Source organism: Cebus imitator, unplaced genomic scaffold, assembly GCF_001604975.1.
Source record: "Cebus imitator isolate Cc_AM_T3 unplaced genomic scaffold, Cebus_imitator-1.0 Scaffold93, whole genome shotgun sequence".
In the NCBI taxonomy this organism is placed as follows: Eukaryota; Metazoa; Chordata; class Mammalia; order Primates; family Cebidae; genus Cebus; species Cebus imitator.
This window is the reverse complement of record NW_016107408.1, coordinates 4,187,245-4,211,901: the sequence shown is the minus strand read 5'-3', so window position 1 is coordinate 4,211,901 and position 24,657 is coordinate 4,187,245.

Below are 24,657 nucleotides of genomic sequence, written 5' to 3'. Positions count from 1 at the left end.
TTAGCAGGTGTTACATTACGTTTCCAATTGGCTTATAATGCTTTGTAATGCTGAATCGTTTAATAGTTCTGCAGTTAAATCGGTTCTTCTTGTTTCTTCATCATATTTCATTGCTTTTAAGCTTTGAGAGTCTTTTCAAAACTTATTTACGCTTTGATTTTTTTTTTCCTTTAGTTTTAAATGAATCTGGACTGCATTTCTGTAAGCAGGGTGAGGTGCACAGAGCCAGTGAGTCATGGCCACGTAGCATCCTGTAGAACAGCCTTGTCATCTTTCTGGCGTACACCAATGAGCCTCTGTTCCGGTGCTCATTTATTCTCGGTGAGTCTGCTGGGGCTCAGCTCATCCAGCCCAACCCCTGCTGAGCCTGACTCCCAGTTGGGGCTGGAATCAGATCCTACTCCAGGAGTCTCTCATCTTTGGATCAGCAGGCTACCAGACTCTGTTCTTTTCTTGGGGCTGGCTCAAATCTGAGGGGACAAGGCCAGTCCTGTGAGCTCACATTGAGCTTTTGTTTCCTTACCGTCTGCTCCTGTCCCACTGGAAGGAGCAGGTTACGTGAGCAGCCTGAAGCCAGGAGTGGGGAGGTTCTCTCTGCCTGCCTTGGAGGCCAGGCCAAGGGCCACAGGGAGTGAAGGACTGAGACCAAAATTCTGTCTCCCACACTAGTCAATTTCACCAGCATCTGCTTGAATAAGCTGCCCTTTCCCCATAAATTATGAATCTAGAAAAGCGAGAGGAAAGAATACTCCTCCAATGATCCTCAAACCCACGTATAACAGGAAGAGCGGGCATACGTGTATGAAACAGGACAGACAGGGGCCACTAAGGCCTGAGTTGGCTCAGCTCCTGGAGCTCTGGACCCTGCAGGCAATTGTCCATCTGAACAAGAGCACAGTCAGCAGATCCAAGGCCCTGCCTCTGGTCCTTCGGGCACGTAACAGGTTTATCCAGGTCACTACTTATCCAGGTGTGGATGTATGTGGGCATATGCGTGCATACACACGTGTGTGTGCATGCACACATGATTACCTACGCATGTGAGTGAGATTGTACCTTGCAGGTAATCATAAATATAGTAATATCAGTCAACTGATCTTTCTGCACCCGCCCTGAGTTCTAAGCGCTGTGTGAGCCAGAACGTCAGGAGGCGTGGTGGGGGAGGCTGAGCAGTGATTACTTTCCACAAAGAGGCCATTGTTCTAACCTTTTCCTTCTTGTTGATCAGGTGCTCCTCTCCTCTCCTCTCAGTTATTTAATAAAGATGGGGCAGGCAAGAGAGGATGATGTAAAATCCAATTAACTCAGCCTTCAAAAGCCATGATCTCCACATGGTGCCGGCTCCCACCTCTGTAACAGTCAGGCCTGGCTGCCTTGCTGGCTTCCCAGAGGCCGGTGCTGGGGAGCAGGGCTGCTGTGAGCATCCAGGCCCCAGACAGAGCAGCAGAGGTGAAGGTCGCTCCCTCCCCCTCAAGGCAGGGGTGGGGGTAGAAAGAATGGGGAGTGCATTGCAGTGCGTGGGCCCCCAGCTGCCTGCTGCCCAGAGCCCCCCTTCTCAGCTCCTCTGTTTTAACCAAACTCTCTGCTCCCTAAAACTCACCACATGTTTCTCCCAGCCCGAGAATGAGCCTGTTCTGAGGTTTGCAGAGACAGTCCCAGGCCCTGTGCTGGCAGCCAAAACCCATCTTGGGCAGAGGTGGGGGAGGGGGCTTTGCTGCAGGCAGATGTTTCTGTTCTCCAGCGGAGACAGGGGAGGCAGAGACTCGGCGTGTGCAGATGGGTGGGAGTGGAGAGGGAGCCTGGGGGACTATGAGCAGGATCAATGCAGATGGTGTCAGTCGAACGCAATTTTGGTGACAGACGCTGATTTTGATAAAGCACAGTGTGAGCTGTGCATGGCACATGAGCGCTTCTGATGTTTCCCGATGGCTCCCACACCCTCCGTGCTGTCTCTCCTCCCTCTTCCACCGTGGTTTCCTCTGCAAACTACCATCTCCAGTGACTTCAGCACTAGCCCCTCCTGGTCCTCCTCGCACCCAGGGCTCATGATTCCCACATCTCCCCCGACCTCCCGAGCTTCAGCTCCTCTCCTGCCCACCTCTCCAGGCCCCTTCATTGTCATCAGAAATGTTCTACCTCGGCTGGGCGCGGTGGCTCAAGCCTGTAATCCCAGCACTTTGGGAGGCCGAGGCGGGTGGATCACAAGGTCAAGAGATCGAGACCATCCTGGTCAACATGGTGAAACCCCGTCTCTACTAAAAATACAAAAAATTAGCTGGGCATGGCAGTGCATGCCTGTAATCCCAGCTACTCAGGAGGCTGAGGCAGGAGAATTGCCTGAACCCAGGAGGCGGAGGTTGCGGTGAGCTGAGATCGCGCCATTGCACTCCAGCCTGGGTAACATGAGTGAAACTCCGTCTCAAAAAAAAAAAAAGAAATGTTCTACCTCCGTGATCTCACTGTGAGCCCCTCCCTCACTGCAAGTTCCTTCCTCCACCTCCAGTGGTTGTAAAACAAGCCCACAGATTCTGTGGCACTCTTGCCCTGGAGAAGGTGCATCTGTTCACCCCACTTCAAGCTGGTGGACTTGTGTCTGCTTCTTCTCCCAATAGATCAGGGTGGAAGTAACAGGGTAGGGTTTCTGATGCTAGGTCGGAAAAGCCAAATGGCGTCTGCCTGGGTTTGTTGTGAGGAGAGCTTTGGCTATGCACCCCCTGAGCAGCATCAGTGGAGACCTGGGTTGTTGATTCATTCATTCGTTCCACAAATATTTAGGAAGTCCCTAGCACAAGCCAGGTGCAGTCCCAGAAGCTAGAACCAAGTAGTACCTTGGAAAGTCAAATGACAAAATAAGACAAAAGAAAAGTCACCAAAGTAATGAAGGCTCCTCTCCTTTTATAAAAAAGAGATGCCAGAGGGGAGCTGCAGTTGGGTGCAAAGAGCAGCTACTACAATTTAAGGGGTACAATGTCCTTATTACAAGGCAGGTATTACCAGCCACGCCACCCATTTTCTCCCCCCAACAGATGTCTGAAAAGCAGAATCAGGGTTTGGGGTAAAATACAGCCTTGTGGATGAGTGCAAAGATACAAAGCCTAGCACATGCATTTTTTCCCCGTCTTCTCATTGTATTAGTTACTTCACGCTGCATGACAAACTGTCCCAAAACGCAGTGGCTTAAGACAATCAATGTTTATTGTCTCCCAGTTTATTCTGTGAGTTGGGAATCTGGGAGCAGCTCAGCTGGATAGTTGCAGTTCAGGGCCTTCCCAGAGGCCGCAGCCAAGGTGCCGGCTGGGGCTGCGGTCATCTGAAGGCTTGGCTGGGGCTGGAGCAACCACATCCAAAATGAGGCATTTAAATGGTGGTTGGTAGGAGGCCTCAGTTTCTTGCTTTTCTCCATGTAGTCCTCTTCATAGGGCTGCTTGTGATGCAGAAGCTGGCTTCCCCCCATCTGCTGTATCTTGCATAACCTAACCTAAGAAGTAACATGCCATCACTTTTGCTATATTCTTTTGGCCACAGAGACCAATCCTGGCACAGCATGGGCGGGCACTACACAGAGAGGTGAACAGCAGGAGGTAGGGTCGCTGGGGTCATTCTAGAGGCTGGCTGCCACACTCACCTAGTCCTACTTCAAATCTCCTCTGATATTGTATCTCTGGCCTATTCATTTAATAAATATTAATGGAGTACTTGCTATGTGCTGGGCACTGTTTCACCCTCTGAGGATTCATCAGCGACTGAAAAAGAGCCAAACTGCTGCCTTCACACAGAGGATATCCTCCTTGGGTTTGGGCCTGTGCCTATCTACAAGACTGAATAAATGGCTGGTTGTATGGAGGTGGATGACTGGGCCCAGTCTCTGAAAGTGTGCCCTAACTTTATGTGTGTATGTGGTCTTTCAAGAGGATAATCTCTTTCCTGTTTTGCAGCGACCACTCTGTAATGCCGCGACCATGTTCAGATGTGCTGCTATAGCTGAAATCATTTCTGCAGCAACCTCTTGGATATACCTTGAAGAAGAAGCCTGGATGGTTCCTTTGAACATTCTCAAAGGTAAGAAGGCTGTTTCTTTGAGCTCAGATTTGTTTTGGGGTGGTGGTCGTCAGTCAATCACCATTTGGAAACTGCTCCAGCCCAAACAATTTCAGAGTTGTAGCGCCGGAACCACCCTCACCTCCACCTTTGCCTTGGCCCCCCTAGCCCTACACACATAGCCAAGGTTATGGCTTTCTGCTATAAAACGTTTCTCACGAACTCACTCTAAAGGGAGTTTCAAAAGGCGAATTTCAAAATAAGATGTTTTGAGTAATGGCTACATTTCAGGAATAAAAGTACAGCCTCCTGGAGGAACAATTTGGATTTGAACTCCTCCTCGGATGGAGAAGTTCTCAAATGTTCTTTCCAAAAAGTTTGTTACTTTCTACCTAGACCATATGATTCCTGCCACTGGAGATGACAAGAGCCTATCTCTGGTTTTTATTTCCTTCCTTTCTTTCTTCCTTTCTTTCTTTCTTTCTTTCTTTCTTTCTTTCTTTCTTTCTTTCTTCTTTCTTTCTTTCTTCTTTCTCTTCTTTCTTTTGCTTTTCTTTTCTCTCCCTCTTCCTCCTCCCCTTCTGCATCCTCCTTCCCTCCTCCTCCTCTTCCTATTCCTCTTCTTCACCCTCTTCTTCTCTCTCTCTCTTTCTCTCCTTCTGTCTTTCTCTCTGTCCCTCTCTCTCTCTTTTGTGTTGTATCTGGTTATCATAGGTTTGGTTTGGAGGACACATTTTCCTGGTGAAGTTGCAGTGGGTAAAGACTGGCTATTCCTCTTGTCATTGCCACCTTTTAGCCCCCTCCTCCTCTTCCATCCTGACCTGCCAGCTGGTTGCTCAGGGTTCCTTGGGGGCCGGCAGTCCATCCTTGTGTCTCTGCATTGCAGTTGTCCTCAAGGGCCCCCTTGCCACTTTCTTTTGGGGAGGAAACAGGTGGAAACGTGCAAACTTGCTCAACTCTGTCTCTGGCACTTTGCCAACATCCTCCCCCACCTTTTCTCTGTCATGTCACCTAAAGGTGTCCTCACTGGTTGGCAAATAATCACTTCATTTGGTCTGTGTTCAGTCTGCCCTCTCTTTCCGCCAGTATGAATAATTTGGCTACATAAACACTGTCATCAGTGATCGTTTGCAAGATCCTTTCCATCAAGTGCACTTTATCTATTTATTTACTTATTATTATTTTTTTTTAAAGGGAAAGAAACTGGAAGGTAACAGAGCAGGTTGTGTTTCTTCTGTCTGGAGAATTTCAGGAGATTTGATTTTAAAAGTTCTGACAGCTGGTAAGCTGAGGCTACTTTTAAGTGAGGGCTAATATACCCTGGGATTCAGGGTTGGCGTCTGAGGAAGGGGATTGCCCCTTCCCCGTGCTGTGGTTCTTGTGTCACATGCAAAGCCCGGCTCAGCTGAGCAGGCTGGAGTGGCGTTGAAACAAATCCAATACTTCACCATCTGGCCCTGATTGTAAACATGTGTATACAAAGTGAGTGTCACTTCAGCTAATTCGCCAGACCCAGGCTGTTTTTGTGGTGGCTGCAGCTGTCCCTGGGTGAGGGGCAGAACGGTGGCCCCAGAAGACAGCGGGTACAGGTGGCCAGGCTGTCTTCCAGCAGGACTTGTGGCCGACTGAGGGAGGCGAGGCCCCAAAGCTTCAGTCCACCGGCCTGGGCATTGCACGCCCACATTTCCTTAGAGCTGGTGGCGGCCTCATGCCCAGCTGCGTTACCATCATCGCTTTGAGAGTTAATAATTTTCCTTTCAGACTGTAAATATCTCAAAGACAGGTGGTGTTACTCACCTGTTTCACCACGTCCAGACACTTGCCCTTGAGGGGTTATCTTTGAGCTCGCAGCAACTTCTTCCAGTAGACCTAACGGCCTTTCTATTCTCTCTTTATTATTAAAAAAAATTTTTTTTTCTTGAGATAAAGTCTTGCTCTGTCACCCAGGCTGGAGGGCAATGGTGCAACCTTGGCTCACTGCAACTGCTGCCTCTCATGTTCAAGTGATTCTCCTGCCTCCTCAGCCTCCCAAGTAGCTGGGACTACAGCTGTGCCACCACGCCTGGCTGATTTTTGTATTTTAGTAGAGACAGGGTTTCACCATGTTGGCCAGGCTTGTCTCAAACTCCTGACCTCAGGTAATCCACCTGCCTGGACTTCCCAAAGTGCTGGGATTACAGGCGTGAGTCACCACGCTTGGCCTCGCCCACTTTTTGATGAGATTTTTTTTTTCTTGTAAATTTGTTCCCTGTAGATTCTGGATATTAGACCTTTGTCAGATGGCTAAATTGCACAAATTTCTCCCATTCTGAAGGTTGCCGGTTTACTCTGATGATAGTTTCTTTTGCTGTGCAGAAGCTCTTTAGTTTAATGAGATCCCATTTGCCAATTTTGGCTTTTGTTGCCATTGCTTTTTGGTGTTTTAGTCATGAAGTCTTTGCCCATGCCTATGTCCTGAATGGTTTTGCCTAGGTTTTCTTCCAGAGTTTTTATGGTTTTGGGTTTTACATTTAAGTCTTCAATCCATCTTGAGTTAATTTTTGCATAAGGTGTAAGGAAGGGGTCCAGTGTCTGTTTTCTGCATATGGCTAGCCAGTTTACCCAGCACTATTTATTAAACAGGGAACTCTTTCCCCATTGCTTGCTTTTGTCAGGTTTGTCGAAGATCTGATGTTTGTAGATGTGTGGCATTATTTCTGAGGTCTCTGTTCTGTTCCATTGGTCTACATATCTGTTTTGGTACCAGTACCATGGTATTTTGGTTACTGTAGCACATGTATCCCAGAGCTTAAAGTTAAAAAAAAAGGAGTTGCTCCAAGGAGGAGGGTGCTTCCAGGCAGGACCAAGAGGCCAAGTCTGCAGCCTGGGTCAGCTGACACCTCCCAGCCTGTCCCCCACCAGGCATTCAGAAGATTGGAGCTTCCTCCATCCTGCTCCCCACCCCCCACCCCTAGTCTGCTCAAATGAGCAAGTGACACTTCCCTCAACTCCCCCCTCCCATGCTCCTCAAAAACACAAGAGATTTAATTTTCTACACATGTGAAGAAAATGTACTTTTCCAAACAGCCGCAGGGACCTGCAGAGAGGGAGTGAATCATCTTTCACGGTGTCTTCCATGGGGGAGCACAACAGTAGGGATGGGAGAGAAGACATTGGCAGGGCTGAGAGCAGCCCCCAAGACAGCCTCCTGGGCACCAGGGCTGGGGGACTGCACTGCTGGTGCTTGGGAGTTGAGGGGTGAGGGGACAACAGGGAGCCTGTGCTTTCTGTCCCCAGAGCCTGGCATCTGGAGGTTGTGGGCAGTCCCACAGTGGGGCTCTGACAGGTTCAAGTCCCCTGATGATCCAGTGCTGTAGGAAGGCCACCAAAATGGGGCTGCTTGCGGACAAGCCCTTCCTCCTTCCTCTAAGTCCCAAACAGCAGGCAGGAGGTGAAGGTGACAGGGAGAGAAGCCTGGGGAGACAGAGCTGTGATTCCCAGGAAAAAGGGGTAGGTGTGGGGATCTGGCAACCCAACATCCCAAACCTAAAGAATCAAAATGAGACAATTCCACTGCGTGACGCCCTCCTTGTGACAGACGCCTAATTAAAACTGGACGGAAACAGGCAAGAAAACCACTTAATCTAGACTCTATTTGCCTTGCTAATTTAGGTGCCTGTGAATGTGTGTGCATGTGTGTTTTCCTGTTGGGTGAGTGTTTATAAAATCTTAATTAGGTTGTGCGTATTGGAACAGAGATGGAAATAAGTCTTTTTTTTTTTTTTTTTTTTCCTGTAATAGTCTCTTTCCCGGGGGACATTAAAGTTCCATACACAATATTCTCTGAGTAGAGAAAGTAGTAACGGCCTTTGACGATGGGTTTCGGGGAGGAGGGAGAAGAGGCTCTCTGATTCAATCACAGATGGATGGCTGATCGCTTACATTTAAAAAAAAAATCAGAACCTCAAATTGGACTCAAAGCAGCTATTTATAACCTGTCAGAAGCTGGTGTTTGAATATTAAACTCGTTGAATACATTTTTAACAACCTCTAATGTGGGGGTTCAGCAGGGGCTTCAGAAGGGACTCACTGTGCTGAGGCACAGCAGGCGTTCAAGTGTACCCTGAAATGAACGGAAGCGAGCCCATGAGGATGGAGTCAGGGAAATCTCACACTCTCCTCTTCTTTCCCTTCCCTGTCTCTGCCAGTCCAGCCTGAGTCCTGCTCCCGGAACTAAGGTCTGATGCCATTCTTCTCCTTGCATTTGAGGGCAGCGTGCTCCGGGAAGGCTGAAAGGGACAAGATTGCAGGAGAGAGGATGGCGGACCACGAGGCTTGGCTTAAATGACAATCTTGGGGCAATTCAGACTATCACTCCTCAGGGGCAGCCCCCCGGGCAGTTGCAAGGGTCCAGTTCAGCCGTGGCTCACATTCAGGGACGGTGCTAGAATGTGATCAGCTAGGGTGCAATCACCTCAGAGACACGTCTTCAACTTGATCTTACTCGGGGATAAGGGGCTATGCCATTTGTTTCTTGGATGACCTTTCTGGAATCTCTCTGTAGGCTTCCAGCACCTGCAGCTTGTGATACAGGCTGAGATCTCCTGAAACAGTAGGAGATGGGTGCACGGTCCTCGTGATGGAGGTGGTGATGCCTGCCAGCCTTCCCTTTTCAGGGACTGCATCAAGGCATTCCTGGAGGAGGGCAGCACTTCTCACACTTTCCCAGCACGCACACCCCCTACATCCTGTTAAAATGCAGATTCTGGCCTTTGCGGTGGCTCATATCTGTAATCCCAGCACTTTGGGAGGCTGAGGTGGGCGCATCACTGGAGGTCAGGAGGTCAAGACCAGCCTGGCCAACATGGCAAAACCCTGTCTCTACTAAAAATACATACATTAGCAGTCATGGTGGTGTGCCTCTGTAGTCCCAGTTATTTGGGAGACTGAGGCAGGAGAATCACTTGAACCCAGGAGGCGGAGGTTGCAATAAGCTGATATTGTGCCACTGCTCTCCAACCTGGGTGACAGAGTGAGACTCCATCTCAAATAAATAAATAAAATGGCTGGTGCGGTGGCTCATGCCTGTAATACCAGCACTTTGGGAGACCAAGGTGGGTGGATCACAAGGTCAAGAGATCAAGACCATCCTGGCTAACATGGTTGAAACCCCGTCTCTACAAAAAATATAAAATTAGCTGGGCGTGGTGGTATGTGCTTGTAATCCCAGTTATTCAGGAGACTGAGGCAGGAGAATTGCTTGGACCAGAGAGGCGGAGATTGCAGTGAGCCAAGATCGCACCACTGCACTCCAGCCTGGAGACAGAGTGAGACTTCGTCTCAAAAAATAAGCAAATAAATAAATAAACAAATAAAGATTCTGATTTGGTAGGTCTGGGATGGGGTGTGAGATTCTGCACATCTAACCAGTTCCCGGGTGAGGCCGTGGCCCCTGGTCCAGGGACTGCTCTTTGAGTAGCTAGTGTAGAGACCATTGCGGTGACTCTGGAATGGGAACTCTCAGCAGCCTCACCCAGAGGGCTGGTGAAGACCCGGATGGCTGGGCCCCACCCCTAGGGTTTCCAACCTACTAGGTGTCAGGTAGAGACTGAGAATTTGTCTCTCTAACATTTTTGAGGATGGTTGGTCTCTAGGAGTGCAGGGCCTATCAGGGGAATGAGATAGGGAGAGGAACAGGAGACAATGAACAGGGAACACCCCATCCTGTGGGGATCAGAGGAAGACAAACTGAAATTGGGCTTTGAAGAGTCAGCCAAATGCAGGTAAGCAGAGAGGAAGGGTGCATTCCAGGTGGGGGACTTAGGTGTAAGGCTGCAGAAATATAAGAACAACACAGAAATTTTCAGCATGGAACCACCTTCTCCCTCCCAGCCCTTCTCTCCTCTTCAGGATCACTAAGGGGAAGGGCCATCTACCCTCTGCTGGGACTAGGAGCAGCTCCACACATTCCCAGAGTACCTGGGAATATCAGGCATTTTAAATATCATGGATGCCTCAGTCTCTTCCTTCCTAGAGATTTTGAATTAATTGGTTTTAGGTGGGGCCTAGACATTTGTGTTTTAGGTTCTTTTTTTTTTTTTTCCTTCAAACAAAACTCCTTCCAAAATCAGGGCTGAGAACCACTGGCCCAAACCCAAGTATACTGCCATGCGCCAGCTGCCTGTTATTTGGGGAGTAAGGCAGAGAACTGCCCCTCCCTTACTCTTTGCATCCTTATGACGCCCCCTGCCCCAAAAGCAGTTAGCTGAGCATCTGCTATACACCTGCCCTGTTCTGCCCAGCGTGGTATGACCTACTTCTTTGCCTGTGGCTTCTCTTGCGCACGGGGAATCTGGGGATGGAGGGGCAGATGGAAACGTCAGTGTGTCTGTGTTGATGCTGCATTTGGGTGTCACCCAAGTACTTGTTTCCCTGTCAGATTCTGGATGCGGCGTTTAGAGAGTAAACCGTGGCTGCCAGGCACTTGCTAGGGAGATCAGAGCACCGGGCAGCATCCTGAGACATCCTGGCTTCTGGCTGCCAAGAGCTGACAGCTCGGGGCTCGGGGCAGAAGGAGGCCCATGCTCGGACTGCTTCTGCTTGAATGTGGACTCTGGGTGGATGGCAGCAGTCTGAGGAATTCTTACTCCCTGCTAGAACTCCTGCACCTCCACGCTGGCTTTCCCAGCTACCAGAGAGCACGTAGGGGGCACCTGTCCATGTCCAAGCTTGTCTGGGATACTGACTGGGGTGCTGTGACTCTGAGAGCTGCCTGCAGGTGTCCCCGCTCAGTAGGCTTCATTGTGAGGGGATGCAGGGCAAGACAGCCAGCCCCGGAGAGCTCATCTCAGATGGTTCCAGTGTGGGACCAGACACCTGGAAGCAGGCTGAGGCACAGGACATGACACTCTCCTTCTGCTGCTTCCTTTCAAGGAAAAATAGAGAGGCTGGATTCCATCCTTTCTGTGGGCCCAGTGAGGGGGTTTAGGCGGGACATTGCCCAGCTTTCTGATTCAGAAAGTCTTGGCTGGCCAACATGGTGAAACCCTGTCTCTACTAAAAATACAAAAATGAGCTGGGCATGGTGGCATGTGCCCGAAGTCCCAGCTACTTGGGAGGCTGAGGCAGGAGAATTGCTTGAACCCAGGAGGTGGAGATTGCAGTGAGCCTAGGTCATGCCACTGTACTCCAGCCTGGCGACAGAGTGAGTCTCCTTATAATGTGGCACATATCCGCCATGGAATACTATGTAGGTATAAAAAATGATGAGTTCATGTCCTTCGCAGGGACATGGATGAAGCTGGAAACCGGCATTCTCAGCATACTAACACAGGAACAGGAAACCAATCACCACATGTTCTCACTTGTAAGTGAGAGTTGAATGATAATTTCAATTCTTTTGGCTGTATATCCAGAAGTGGAATTGCTGGATTATATGACTTTTTTTTTTTTTTTAGTTTTTTGAAGAAACTCTATTCTGTTTTTAATGGTGGCTGCCAAAAAAAACATAAATAAAATAAAAAATCAAAAGCAAAAACAAAAACCAGAAAGCCTGAGATGCCTGTCTCTGCCCCTGGGTGCCTTGGAGGTGTCTTCTGGGGCTAGCAGAGACCAAAGGCAGGGGCAGGAGGAGCTGAGCCTGTGAGATGCAGCTGCCCTGGGCATAAAGCTGGGCACAGCCTTCCTCCTGGGAAGTGTCTCTGCTCACCACGCGTCCCCAGCCACTGCCCTGTGTCACTCGTGTTTATTAACCTTTCTACATGCAGCAAAGAACATCGTGTCTCCCCACACAGCTCTCAAGAATTTCAATTATTTTGTGTTTGACCTCCCCTCCCCTGCCGCCTTCCCACTTTTCAGTGGGATCAGCTATGAACATTCATGGGTTAAGGCTAGATTTCTGGAAGAACTGTTTGTCTCATCTTGATGAGAGAGTTTGAGAGAAGCATGTGGACGTGGACGTCCCTGGCTCAGGGCAGCTCTGGCCTCTCCTCCCCAGCCTTCCATTTCTCCCACTGATGAGGAAAAAGTGAGGTTTCCCCACCCTGCTCCCTGTAATGCTGCTGCCAGTTCCAGAGCGGCCAGCTCTGGCCTCCCATTGGGATCACTGCTCCCCAGAGGTTTGGTCCTGGAAGGTCTGGGGCATTTTTCTAGCCCACGGCCACTTCTTTCCCTGCTTAGGGAGGCAGGGTGGCTGGGAGGTGAACAGGAAAGGGGCTGCTCAGGCACACTGGAGGACATACTGATAGGAAAGCAGGTGGGGAGGGCTCTTGTTCCAGCAAAAGGTGCTGCTCAGGTTCAGCGTCTTCTCCCTGCCTCCAGTTGGTCCGCAGAAGGCATGCAGGTGTGAGTGTGTGAACAGGAAGTCATCTCTCTGGCTGAGCTTGAGAGGGCGGGTGGGTTTGTGGCCACGGAAAGCATGCGCAGTCTGTCCCTGCAGGACCCTGCTGCTGGGCTGCAGGGAAGGAAGCCACAGGTGCTGGTGCCGGGGGGGCTCCAGCCTCAGGCACAGGGGACTGTCTTGAACATCTCTTCCAGCCCTGAAAGCTAGGGCTTCTAAGGCTCTCAGAATAAGGAACAAGGGAGAGGGCCTCCCAGTCCTCACCTTTGAACGCTTAAACATCCATTGTTTTCCCTTCAGTGCAGAATGAGGGAACAGCAGTGCTGGTGTGAACCTAAGGAACCGGAGCAGGCTCCAGCCTAACTCAGTCCCCACACCTGCCTTCGTCTCAGGCGCGCCCAGCACCCTCCTCCCCCCCAGCCCGCTCACACAGGCAGGGTGCCTCCAGCCTTGATCTCTTTCAAGGTTCAGCTCAAACGCCTTCATTCAGTGTTGCTTTCAGGTCTTCGGCCTCCTCTGCTGCCCCCTCCCCCAAGTAGGAAGCACTCTTGCTCCTTGGAATTCTCCGAACGGTTTCTCTACACTTTGTCAGGGTGCACATCAATTTCTCCTTTTTATCCTAGTTTCCTACCTGCATATCTTATATCATCTCTGAGTTGGCAAGCTTCTTAATGACAGGAGTCATAGCTCATCCGCCTTTATGGCCACACTGCACCCAGCCCTGCAAATGTTGATTGAATGAACAGAAACTCAACCTCATGACATTCTGGGCATTTGTGTCATTGTGAGGTCGTTCATCTCTGCTTTGCTATTGAAGTCGGGGGCATCTCCTGGTATAGGGAAGGTGGAGGAGAGAGACTCATTCTTCTGAGTTGCCAATTTGCAGCTGTTTCCTGGGCACTCGCAGTGTGTGGTGTTAGGTGGTGAGGGGCTTCCTCCCAGCCTGTCCCTCATGGATTAACAAGTCCCCAATCTAAGCTGATCCCCCCTCCAGTCTTGCCACAGCCAGTGGTGGCAATCCTACTGTGAAGGCTTCTTGATTTTCTTGTTACCTCTTCCAGCCCTACCTCTTGAGTCCCTTAGACCTGCCTTTCTTTGCTTTGCATGTCTTTAATAAGAATAATTTCTTCCACTCGCAGTCACTCAATTCTGTCTGTCCTCTGAACATTGCTTCATATATGAGTGTCTGTTGTACTTGTGAACTTTAGAGGTTAAGACCATACACCCCTCGCAAGCAACCTTTTGAGATTTACCCAGTAAAACGCTCTGCTGCTTCCCCCAAGCTGTCCCACATCCATTGGTTTATTTGCCTTATAGTATCATTCTTGTATTAGATATTGTATTAGTATTGATAAAAGACTAAGCTGCTATAATACAATTGTTTAAGCAATAACACAGTGGTTTAAATAACAAAGGATCTTTCTCTCTTACCCAATACTTGAGGGGTGAGTGGTTTGGATCGCTGGGGCCTCTCTGCCCTTCATGGACATGGGAGAACAGTTTTCTCTGCTCTGTTGTTCTGCCTTCCCCTAGGCACTGTTGTCATAGATACAGCTGAAGCTAGGTTGAAGTAGGTTGAAGTAGGTTCAACCCAGCAGAAAGGAAAAAGAAAGCTTGGAGAAGGCCCTTGCTGAGGCGTTACTTCTCAGTGAGGCCTATCTTGGCCATTGTGAAAGCCAGGTTTCTGCAGTGACAGCACTGTGTAACAAACAGTCCCAGCAACCCCACCTTAAAGGCTGTGGCAGACAGAATCCTAAAAATGTTTCCAAGATTCTCAACCCTTTGTTATTCAGTTGAACACTAATGTCTGAGCACCCACCAAATTAAACCACTCATCAGTTAAAGCATTGGGTAAGAGAGAAAGATACTTTGTTATTTAAACCACTGCATTATTGCTTAAAGTCCCGGCTGTGGAGGGACTTTGCAGATGTAATTAAGGTTACTAATCAGCTGACCTTAAGATAGATTATCTTGGTGATATGGTGTGGCTGTGTCCCCACCCAAATCTCATCTTTAATGGTAGCTCCCATAGTCCCCACGTGTTGTGGGAGGGAACTGGTGGGAGGTAACTGAATCTTGGAGGTGGATTTTTTACATGCTGTTCTCATGAGAGTGAATAAGTCTCATGAGATCTGATGGTTTTATAAAGGGCAGTTCCCCTGTACATGCTCTCTTGCCTGCTGCCATGTAAGACATGTCTTTGTTCCTCCTTCACCTTCTGCCATGATTGTGAGGCCTCCCCAGCCACGTGGAACTGTGAGTCCATTAAACCTCTTTCCTTTACAAATTGTTCAGTTTCAGGTATGTTTTTAAAATAGTGTGAGAATGGACTAATATACTTGGGTTATCTAGGTGGATGCTGCGTGATCAAACAAGCCCTTAATAGCAAAAGGAAAAGCAGAAGAAACAAGAGATTCCAAGTATGAGAAGGCTTCAATGTGCCATTGTTGCCACTGAGATGTCAGAACCAGAGAGAAAGGCCTCTCGATGCTGAGAGCAGCTCCCAGCCAATAGCCAGTTAAAAAAAAAAAAAGGGAATCTTAGCTCTGTATCCACAAGGAACTGAATTTAGCTGATGACCTGAATGAGCTTGGAAAAAAATTCTTCCCACAGACTCCCGATAAAAGCCCAACCAGCAGACACCTTGGTTTTGCCCTTCTGAAGCCTGGAACCAAACTGGACCTCTGACTCACAGAGCTGTTGGGATCGTAGATTTGTGTTGTTTTAAGTGGCTAGGTTTATGGTAATTTGTTGTCGGATCAATAGAAAACCAGTACAGAAGTCTTCCATCATATTTTATTTCATGTTAGTGGTTGACAAGTTGGTTGCGATGGGGCTGAGCAGGCCGGGTGGGGGTGAGTCAGGCTGACTGCAGCCTTCATGCACCTGGGCTTCATCGCATGGCAATGACAGAGGGCAAACCAAGGCTCACAAGCGCACATGAAGCCTCTGATGCATTGCAGCAGCTGACATCCCATTGGCCCAAATAAGTCACATGGTGAAGCCCAGCATCATGGGACGGGAAAGATATTGCACAAGAGCCAGGATATCAGATGCTGTTAGCGGGAGGATGTGAAAAACTGGGGAGAACAATCAACTCTATCCATACTCCCTCCTGGAAATTCAAGCCAGGTTTGGTTCCTCATGCCTGTGCCTGTGGTCACAGCTACCCAGGAGGCTAAGGTGGGAGGGTTGCTTGAGCCCAGGGGTACGAGGCTGCGGTGAGATGTAATCATGCCACTGCACTCCAGCCTGAGCAACAGAGAAAGATCCCATTTCTTAAAAATAACAACAAAAAAAAAAAGGCCAGGCAAGGTGGCTCATGCCTCTAATCCTAGCACTTTGGGAGGCGGAGGTGGGCAGATCACCTGAGGTCAGAAGTTTGAGACCAGCCTGACCAACATAGAGAGACCCCATCTCTACTAAAAATACAAAATTAGGCAGGTGTGGTGGCACACGCCTGTAATGCCAGCTACTTGGGAGGCTGAGGCAGGAGAACTGCTTGAACCCAGGAGGCAGAGGTTGCAGTGAGCCAAGTTTGTGCCATTGCACTCCAGCCTTGGGGATAAAGTGAGACTCTGTCTCAAAAAAAAAAAAAAAAGAACATTCAGTGTGCTTCCTCATTCTGCTCTGTTTTATCATAAGATTCCCACCTTCTAATGTACAATTCACCCGCTTCTTGTGCTTGTGTGTGTGTTCATGGTAGAACATGGTAAGCCCCATGAAGGTGGGAAGTATTGTCTGTTTTGTTGTCTAATGTATCCTAAGCACTTAGATCAGGCTTGGAACATAAACCGAAATCAATACATATTTGTTGAATGAATGAATGAATGAATGAATGATCCTAGCTGTGGCACCACCACCAAAGTCCTCATCATGGTCTGTGGTTCATTTTGTGTAGAAAAAACAGCGCCTACCCCCTGTACTCTAGTGAGGTGAACAGAAGCCTCGTCACACTGCAAAAACAAACTCAATTCCCAGCCCTGGTTCGGAACTTCCGATGGTCTCTGGGGGTTGTAGGAAATTCTAAAAACAACGCTCTGAAAAATCCACTGTGATAGCAACATTTTCCTCCCTCTGGCTGGCAACTGGAGGGGCCCCTGTCTATAAATTCAAACAATAGGGCATGCCAAGTCCCCAAAGCTTCACTCCTGGAGCTAAAATAATAATCTCTTGTTTCTGGCAGGATTTTCTGGATACCACTTAGTTTCTCTTGGGCATGAAAGGACAGGCAGTCCCTGCCAAATGTAACCACCATACCGAAAAGCTGGCCAAGGTTCTTAGCACCTTTCTTTCCGAGTCAGCTAATTGGTGGATTCAACTGGTGTTACGTGCCAGGCATGGGCTTCTGTTAACCCTTTCAGTCCTCAGTAGTGTAGATGTTGTTTCCCCTCAAATAGATGGGAAATGGACTGACTTTTCCAAAGCTGAGGAGACAGAAGTGACAGCAGAGAGCTTCAAGGTCAATCCTGTGACTCCAAGGCCAGTGCTCTTTATAACACTTCATTTGGCTGGAAGATTCTAGAATTTCTAAAACTGAACTTGCCCAGGGGGTGGCCAGAACAGTTCTGAGCCCTGGGGGCTGGTGGTGATATGTGCACATCTGTGTGATCTTCTACAACCCATGATCTGGCTTTTTGTATATCCTTACCTTGTGTACTCTGAGCTTTCCAGGACTCCAGCCTCTGAATATAAAGGCAGTGCTAAGGCCCTGAAGGTGGTGGTGGGGGTTGAACAACAGCACAGGTGAAGGGCAGAGGCTGGCTTGATAACACGGCTTTGACTGGGAACCACTGCCCTGTGGACATGGGCCCATCATCATCATCACCACCACCTGTGATATTGTCATGTCATCTACGTTGGGTTTTGCCCGTGGTTCCTGGCTCATGACTCCCGTAGCCCTTGTTAAACTGTTGGGGGGCTTTAGGCCTCAGAAGTAGGCCTTGAAAACCAGAATCTCTCTCTCTGAACTTCTCCTTCCCTCCTTTTACCTGGCCAAGGCAGGACTCCAATCTTTCCCAGCTTTCTGTCTTGGAGCCGGCAGTAAAGAAATTCTCTGACCTTCCTCATCTGATTAGAAGTCATATGAGAAGGGGTCCTGCCCCAAACCCTGGAGGAAGCATTGCTGCACAGAGAGGCCAAGAAGAATCCAAATAGACAAGCCTCTCTGGGTTTCCCGACTCAGTCTATCAGTCCTGAGATCACACCCTTTTGTTGAGTCACATTTCTATATGGTTGTCCATTCTGCCTATCCAGTGAAGTCTCCATAGAGGGCCCAAGAGGACAGAGTCTGGGGAGCTTCTGGATATCTGAGCATGTGGAGGTTTCAGGAAGGTGTCTATCCAAGGAGGGTGTGGAAGCTCCTTGCTCCTCCCGCCGCACCTCAACCCATGCATCCGTCACCTCTATCCTTTGTCTATCCTTTAAAATATAGTGGTAAATGTAGTATTTCCCTGAGTTCTGTGAGCTGCTCTAGCAGATTAATTGAACCGTAGAAGAGGGCTGTGGGAACCCAAGTTACAGTCAGCAGGTCAGGGGCCCAGGTGAGACAACCCGGGGCTTGTGATGGGCATTGGAAATGTGAGGGGGAGCACTCTTGTGGGACCGAGCCCTCAACCTGTGATCTGATGCTATTTCCAGGTAGATGGTGTTGGGATTGAAATGGGGTGGGAGGACACCTGATGTTCCCTGAAGAATTGATTACCTGCTTGATGTGTGGGGGAAAGACTCACATGTTTGATCACAGATGTCTTCTGTGTTGAATGTGACAGGGGAAGAGAAGAAGAGCAGCTTGACTTTTTTCCACGCAGGCCATCATGACACCATTACTAATAATATTTATCGAGCATTTGCAGCACACCAGGCATCCATGAAAAAACCCATAGTGTAGACAGTAGGATGAACCACGTTTTGCAGTAAAGGAAACTGAGGCACAGTTCAGGATCCTGCTTAAGGATAGCCATTCAGTCAGTGTCAGAGCTGGGCTAGGGCTCACCTGGCAGATGCCAGAGCCCTGAATCATAATCTCTACGCTATATAATATCTGGAGAAAGCAGATATTATGCTTTCATTGAAAATGCTACATTTATTGAGTGCTCCAGACTCACCCATTCAGAGTTAGAGAAGGGAACAGGAGGTCAGGGTGCCAGGGGAGTCAGGATCAGAGGCCTTGACCTCCCCGGGATGGGAGCTGGGGGGAGTGATACCAGCGGTTGTGTTAAAATGCAAATTTCCGCCTTGCTTGCTGGTTTTTCATCTGACTCGTTATACAATTTGCCAGTTATAGAAGAAAAATTACCATAATATGGCCCTAGGGAATGGTTGTAAAAAGGAGACCAAACGTTACTTATCGGCCGTTCCACTACAATTATCTTCCGCGTTTGTTCTTTTTCTCCCTAGAAAAATGAAACCATAATGCCAGCGACAGGGTGCTGACCAGGCGGAGGGAGCACGCGGGGTCACAGAGGTTGCGTGTTTGTTCAGCTTCCTCCCTTCTGGGCTCTCTCCACCCAGCCCCCAGTCCCACCACTGTCTCTTCTTGCAGCAGCTCCCTCTGCTGAGCAGGCTGGATGGAGATTTTCCAAGCAGGAAGAGGCATAGAGCCTTGGCAGATTAAGTTCAGCTGTCTCCTTCATCGTAGTGGCCCAGGGCTGAGTGGGATCCTCTCTGCTGAGGGCTTGAGGTGGAGGTGGGACAATTCAGGAGGACCCAATGAGCATCCTTGCGCAGTCTCCGCAGGTGCTGGTCACGTTCTCGACACTCAGGCTGCCCGTAGCTGGGCTTCCGCAAGGTGGCAGGTGCTCTGTGGGGCACAGCCCTGGATCCCCCCGGCCCTGGCAACAATTCATGCTCCTGAGATACCTTTCCAAGGGGTATTGTCCCACCTTCCCCTGCTCCCCAGCTCCTTGTGGGCAGGGGCTGAGTCTTCTTCAGCTTGATTATCTCTGCATCTAGTCCGGTGCTTGGAACATCATAAGCAGGAAATAAACATTGGATGAATGAATGAAAGTGTCAGTCTGCAACATGTGCCTGTGTAGTTTCAGGTTATTCTAAAGTCATCCTTCCCATGGGCTGCCTTCTTTTAGCTCCAGCCAAATCTTCTCCAAGCCCTGCAGCCTCTGGCGGTTTCTCAGGCTTCTCCACCCAGCATATTAAAACAGTCAGGGGAGCAGGTAATGATGCTCTCCCGGCTGCCCTTGCATACTGTTCAGCTATTTACGGTTTTTACAAACCGCTGGCTTCCCTATCATTCCTGTGCACTTCACCACGGACTGGGAACTTCCTTTGTCTTCATTCCTGGGGTTACCTGGTCCACGATTATTGATGCCACCATATGAAGGGTAAACTTTCTGTGCTCCCCTGGGTTAAATTTCTCAAGGACAAATTCTAAGCAATGCACCAGACACTCTGCAACACGTCCAGCATCCAGTGTTCTGGACTCTCTGCCAAGAGAGTGAGGTGTGGATTATTTGTTTTCACACTTCTTCTTTTTTTTTTTTTTGTGACAGGGTCTTGCTCTATCACCCAGGCTGGAGTTCAGTGATGTGATCTCAGCTCACTACAACCTCCGCCTCCCAGGTTCAAGTGATTCTGCTGCCTCAGTCTCCTGAGTAGATGGGATGACAGGCGCCCGCCACCATGCCCGGCTAATTTTTCTATTTTTAGTAGAGATAGGGTTTTGCCACGTTGACCAGGCTGGTCTCGAACTCCTGAGCTCAGGTGATCCACCTACCTCAGCCTCCCAAAGTGCTGGGATTAGAGGCGTGAGCCACCGTGCCCGGTGGCTTTCATGCAACTTCTTAGCTCAAGCTGGAGGAGCCTCATGCTGGCATCTGGGGGTTAGAAGGCTCAGAACACGCATTGCTAGTTTGATTTCTGACTGTCCACCCCCATTAGTGGCTAAAAATGTTGGCATTCACATCCTCAGTGGCAAGCCAATCTAGAAGCCTCATAGAGAAGGCAGTGCATTGTACCCCTAAGCCTTTTGTCTGAGGGAACAGGCATCTCCCATGGCCAGAAGGTTTTTTCCAAGGGGAAGATGACAGCATGGAGTAAGAGGATACAAGCTGTCCGGTGACCATCTCACAAGTGCCTGGAGCCAGGGTCAGCACGCAGCCCACCAGCCAAAGCCAGCCTGCCATCTTGTTTTTATAACTTGCAGAATAATTTGTTCAAAAACTTTTTCAAATGGTTGAAAAGCAATCAAAAGAATATTATCCTATGACATGTGAAAATGATATCAAATTCATATTTCAGTGTCCATAAATAAAGTTTTATTGGAACACAGCCACGCTCATTCATGTACATATTGTTGAGGGCTGCTTTGGCACTGCCGCAGCACAGCTGAGAAGCTGTGACAAAGACGGTGGGCCTGCAGAGCCTGCACAATTTACCATCTGGTCCTTTACAGAAAACGTTTGCTGACCCCTGCTTTGGAGACAAAATCGTCCCTCTGCCCTCACCCCGTCTCCCGATGTGTCACCTGAACAAGCTACACATCATGGGAAATTTTCTTGCCTTGTGGGTAGATTTTCTCCTACCTAAACTTACACTTTTCCAAATGAAGAGAAAGAGAGATATTGAAGGATGAAGCTGGGAGCTAGTAATTCTTGGAATATCATATTTCTTGTGACCTGGCTGAAGTCATCCTAATTTCTCTCTGGGCCTCATCGTTCTCCCCTTGAAAAATAGGGCTGTTGGGAGTGAGCGGGGGAGCCAGACACACAGCCTTGTCAGTGTTCATCTTGGAGTCAGACCTCTGAGGACTGCCCTTCCTGAAAGTGCTTCATCTGTGTCTGCCTTGGTGTTCTTGTCCCAGTCAGACATGTCCCGATTTTTGTTTCTGATAACAGATATCATTACAACATGCATGTATTTTTAAATATCTAATGAAAAGACATTTATGGGAGGGCGTGGAGACTCATACCTGTAATCCCAGCACTTTGGGAGGCCAAAGCAGGTGGATCACGAGGTCAGGAGTTCAAGACCAGCCTGGCCAACATAGTGAAACCCCATCTGTAATAAAAATATCAAAAATTAGGCAGGCATGGTAATGGGTACCTGTAATCCCAGCTACTTGGGAGGCTGAGGCAGGAGAATTACTTGAACCTGGGAGGCAGAGGTTGCAGTGAGCCAAGACCGCACTCCAGACTGGGCAATAGAGCAAGATTCCATCTCAAAAAAAAAAATTATTTAGCACTTACTATGGGCAAACGCTGCACTATACACTAAGGAGATGCAGGGAAATCAATAATACGAGGGCCCTGTGCTCAGAGAGCTTTAACACGCGATGCTATTATGTGCACACCCATCATAGGACGAAGACTCAGACGGCTGAACACCCATTGCGGTATGCCCACCACTTTGCATTCACGATTCTCACACCCACCCCCTGCAGGAAGACAAAATTAGTTCCCTTTACAGAAGAGGTAACCAAGGCTCAGTACCCAAGCTTCCCTCATCTAGTGCTTGGTCTCCAGATCTGCTGGGTCCAAAGTCCAAGTCTGTCCCACTGTAGAGAGAGAGCGCAGCTTCTGCCTCAGGAAAAGAAAGATGGTGCTGCTGTTGCTCCCTGGCCTCAGCTCAGCGGAGGAGAAAAAAGAAGGGGGAGCTGGTTTATTTTAGGGAAATCTCCCCATTCATTCTTCGGGCCCACTCAAGGAAGAATTTCTCTATGCTCTTTGGTCCCCAGGGAGCTCTGCTTCACTTTCAGATGAGCAGATGAGACCAAAGAAGCACCAGGGAATGTACTTATTTCATTTCGCCTTGAATTACTCCCTGGCACGTCTGGCTTCCTTGTTGGATTATAAAATCATCGGCTGCAGGGATTATCTCTCAGTCACTCTTAGATCTCCAAAACATGCCAGGTGCGGTGGCTCACCCCTGTAATCCCAGCACTTTGGGAGGCCGAGGCTGGCAGATCACCTGAGGTCAGGAGTTTGAGACCAGCCTGGCCAACATGGATAAACTCTACTAAAGATACAAAAATTAGCTGGGCATGGTGGCTCATGCCCGTAATCCCAGCTACTGGGGAGGCTGAGGAGAATCCTTTGAACCCAGAAGGAAGAGGTTGTAGTCAGCTGAGATTGCACCACTGCACTCCAGTCTGGGTGACAGAGCAAGACTCCATTCTCAAAAAAAAAAAAAAAAAACTCCCAAAAAGACAAATATTAACTATCTACTGTATGCCAAGCCTTATGCTAGCTGTGGGACACAGTGCTTTGTATACAATAAGTGTTCACAGAATGCTTATTATGTAATTGAGTCTCTGCTGGTTAAGTTCACACCAATGCCAGGCTTTTTCTAGGAGCTTCCAGGAGATACTGGAGTCCTTAAAAAAAAGAGGGAGGACACGGATATTCAGGGAATCTGCATTTCTCCCTTCACCTATTCCATCCTGCATCTCTGTCTCGAAAGGGATGTTCCCTCTATCACTGGGTGGGCCAGCAGCGTCATTCTCAGAGTTGCTGCTCTCCCAAAGGCCAGTTCCGAAAAGCCACGAAGGAGGTGAGGTTTCTCCTCCCATCTCTTTCTCCTGATCCTTTAGCCTGTCCTGGAATCTCACTTTCACTGTAACCTCATTCCTGTTTTCAGTTCTCATGGATTCTTATTTTTAAGAGTCAAAACTCAAATGATCCCAAACAAGAAAGACTTCAAGTATTACCAAGAGAGGATCCACCCTTCCCCTTCATGCAATCAGGAAACCCAGATCTTCAGGCACTGGCAATAGAGGAGGCATGGCATGTCCAGAGAGAAATAGGGCTTCCTTCCCCTCCAGCCTCTGAGAGCCTCCTTCCATGCTGGGTCTGTTGTGAAAGTCTCCAGGCTGGCTATCCCTCTTGAACCCTCTAGGTCATGCATGGACGCTTGGAGGCTGAACATTTTGTCAAAACAGTACTCAGTGTTGGGGAAACCAAAGGAAATCAAAATGGCTGCTGGAGCCAGGTGACCCAGCTTACCAGCAATGGGTGGCTCTCTGAAGCTCTAGGGCCCTCTTCCATCTTCCTCCCAGCATGGTCCAGGTGGTGACATCATGTTGACATCTGCCATCAGGAGTCCAAACCTGGACAACTGTCCTCCTCCAGGGAAGCCCCAAGAGGAGAAGGCCAGAGGCTCATCTCTGTGTTCCAGTGTCCAGTCTGAGGTCACACGGCCTCCACAGACAATTGACAATGGGTGCCCTTGGCCTTCTGTTGGGGGGGAGGGGGGTGAGCTTCATACGTGTGACTCCGCCAGGACAGCATCTCAGAACATTCTCAAGTCAACGAAACATCCATCCAAGAGGTGACCACAAGTGCAAAGTGGCCATTTTGTAACTATGGCTTGTCTCAAAAGTCTGGGGCAGTGGACAGTGTCCCAAAGAGAACACATCTCCTTAATGTTCAAAGACACCCTGCCACCTCTGTCCCCAGGAGGTCTCCATCTCTTCTTTTCAGCTCACAAAATTGTCAAAGTGCAGCTTGCTCCCCAAACACCGTCTTACCACTTTGCAGGCAGACTCTGCGTTGCCGAACCCAAGAAGGGGTCTACGGTTCCCACAGCTCTTCTCCAAATCTCTTAAGAATGTCAAGAGAGTGTGTGAAATCATGAGCACCAATTTTTCACAGTTGCGCCCACACCCTGTGTTCCCATCCCTTCTGGGTTCCATCCACTGACTTTTCTTGACCTTAGTGGTGTAGACTGAGTCACCCCACACTAGTCTTTGGGATTCATGGCGGTCTGAACTCGTGAATCTGGAAGGGTCTAAATGCGCCTTACAAGCAGGCAAGAAAGACCAAAGAAGAGAAAAGGACGCTGGGACCCTCATTCTCTGCACTCCTGACACCTGGGGCCCACCTATTCTCTGTGGTGGGGGTGAGGGGCGTCCTGTGCCCAGTACGATGCTGCCTCCTAGAGTGGCATCGCTGGCCTCTACCTCCCAGATGCCAGCAGCATCCACCCCGAGTTGTGACAACCAAAAGTGTCTCCAGACGTTGTCCCCCAAATGTCATCTGGGGGACAAGATCACCTCTGGTTGAGAACTGATGAAAAGATGAACAAAAATGCTTAGAGGGTCTCATTTATTTAGAACTTATGACTGTGCCATGGAAGCTTCCTGCTAGCCCCCAGACCTCGACCTTGGGCTGTTCCATTCTACGTCGGTCTCTTAGCCCTGCCCACCTACACCCTACACACACACAAACACACACGCGCGCGCGCACACACACACACACACACATACACACACACCCCTCCCCAGGCTTCATGGCCCCATGCCACCAGACTCCCAAAGGACAGCTCTCTTAGAGCAAGCTCTGGAAAGT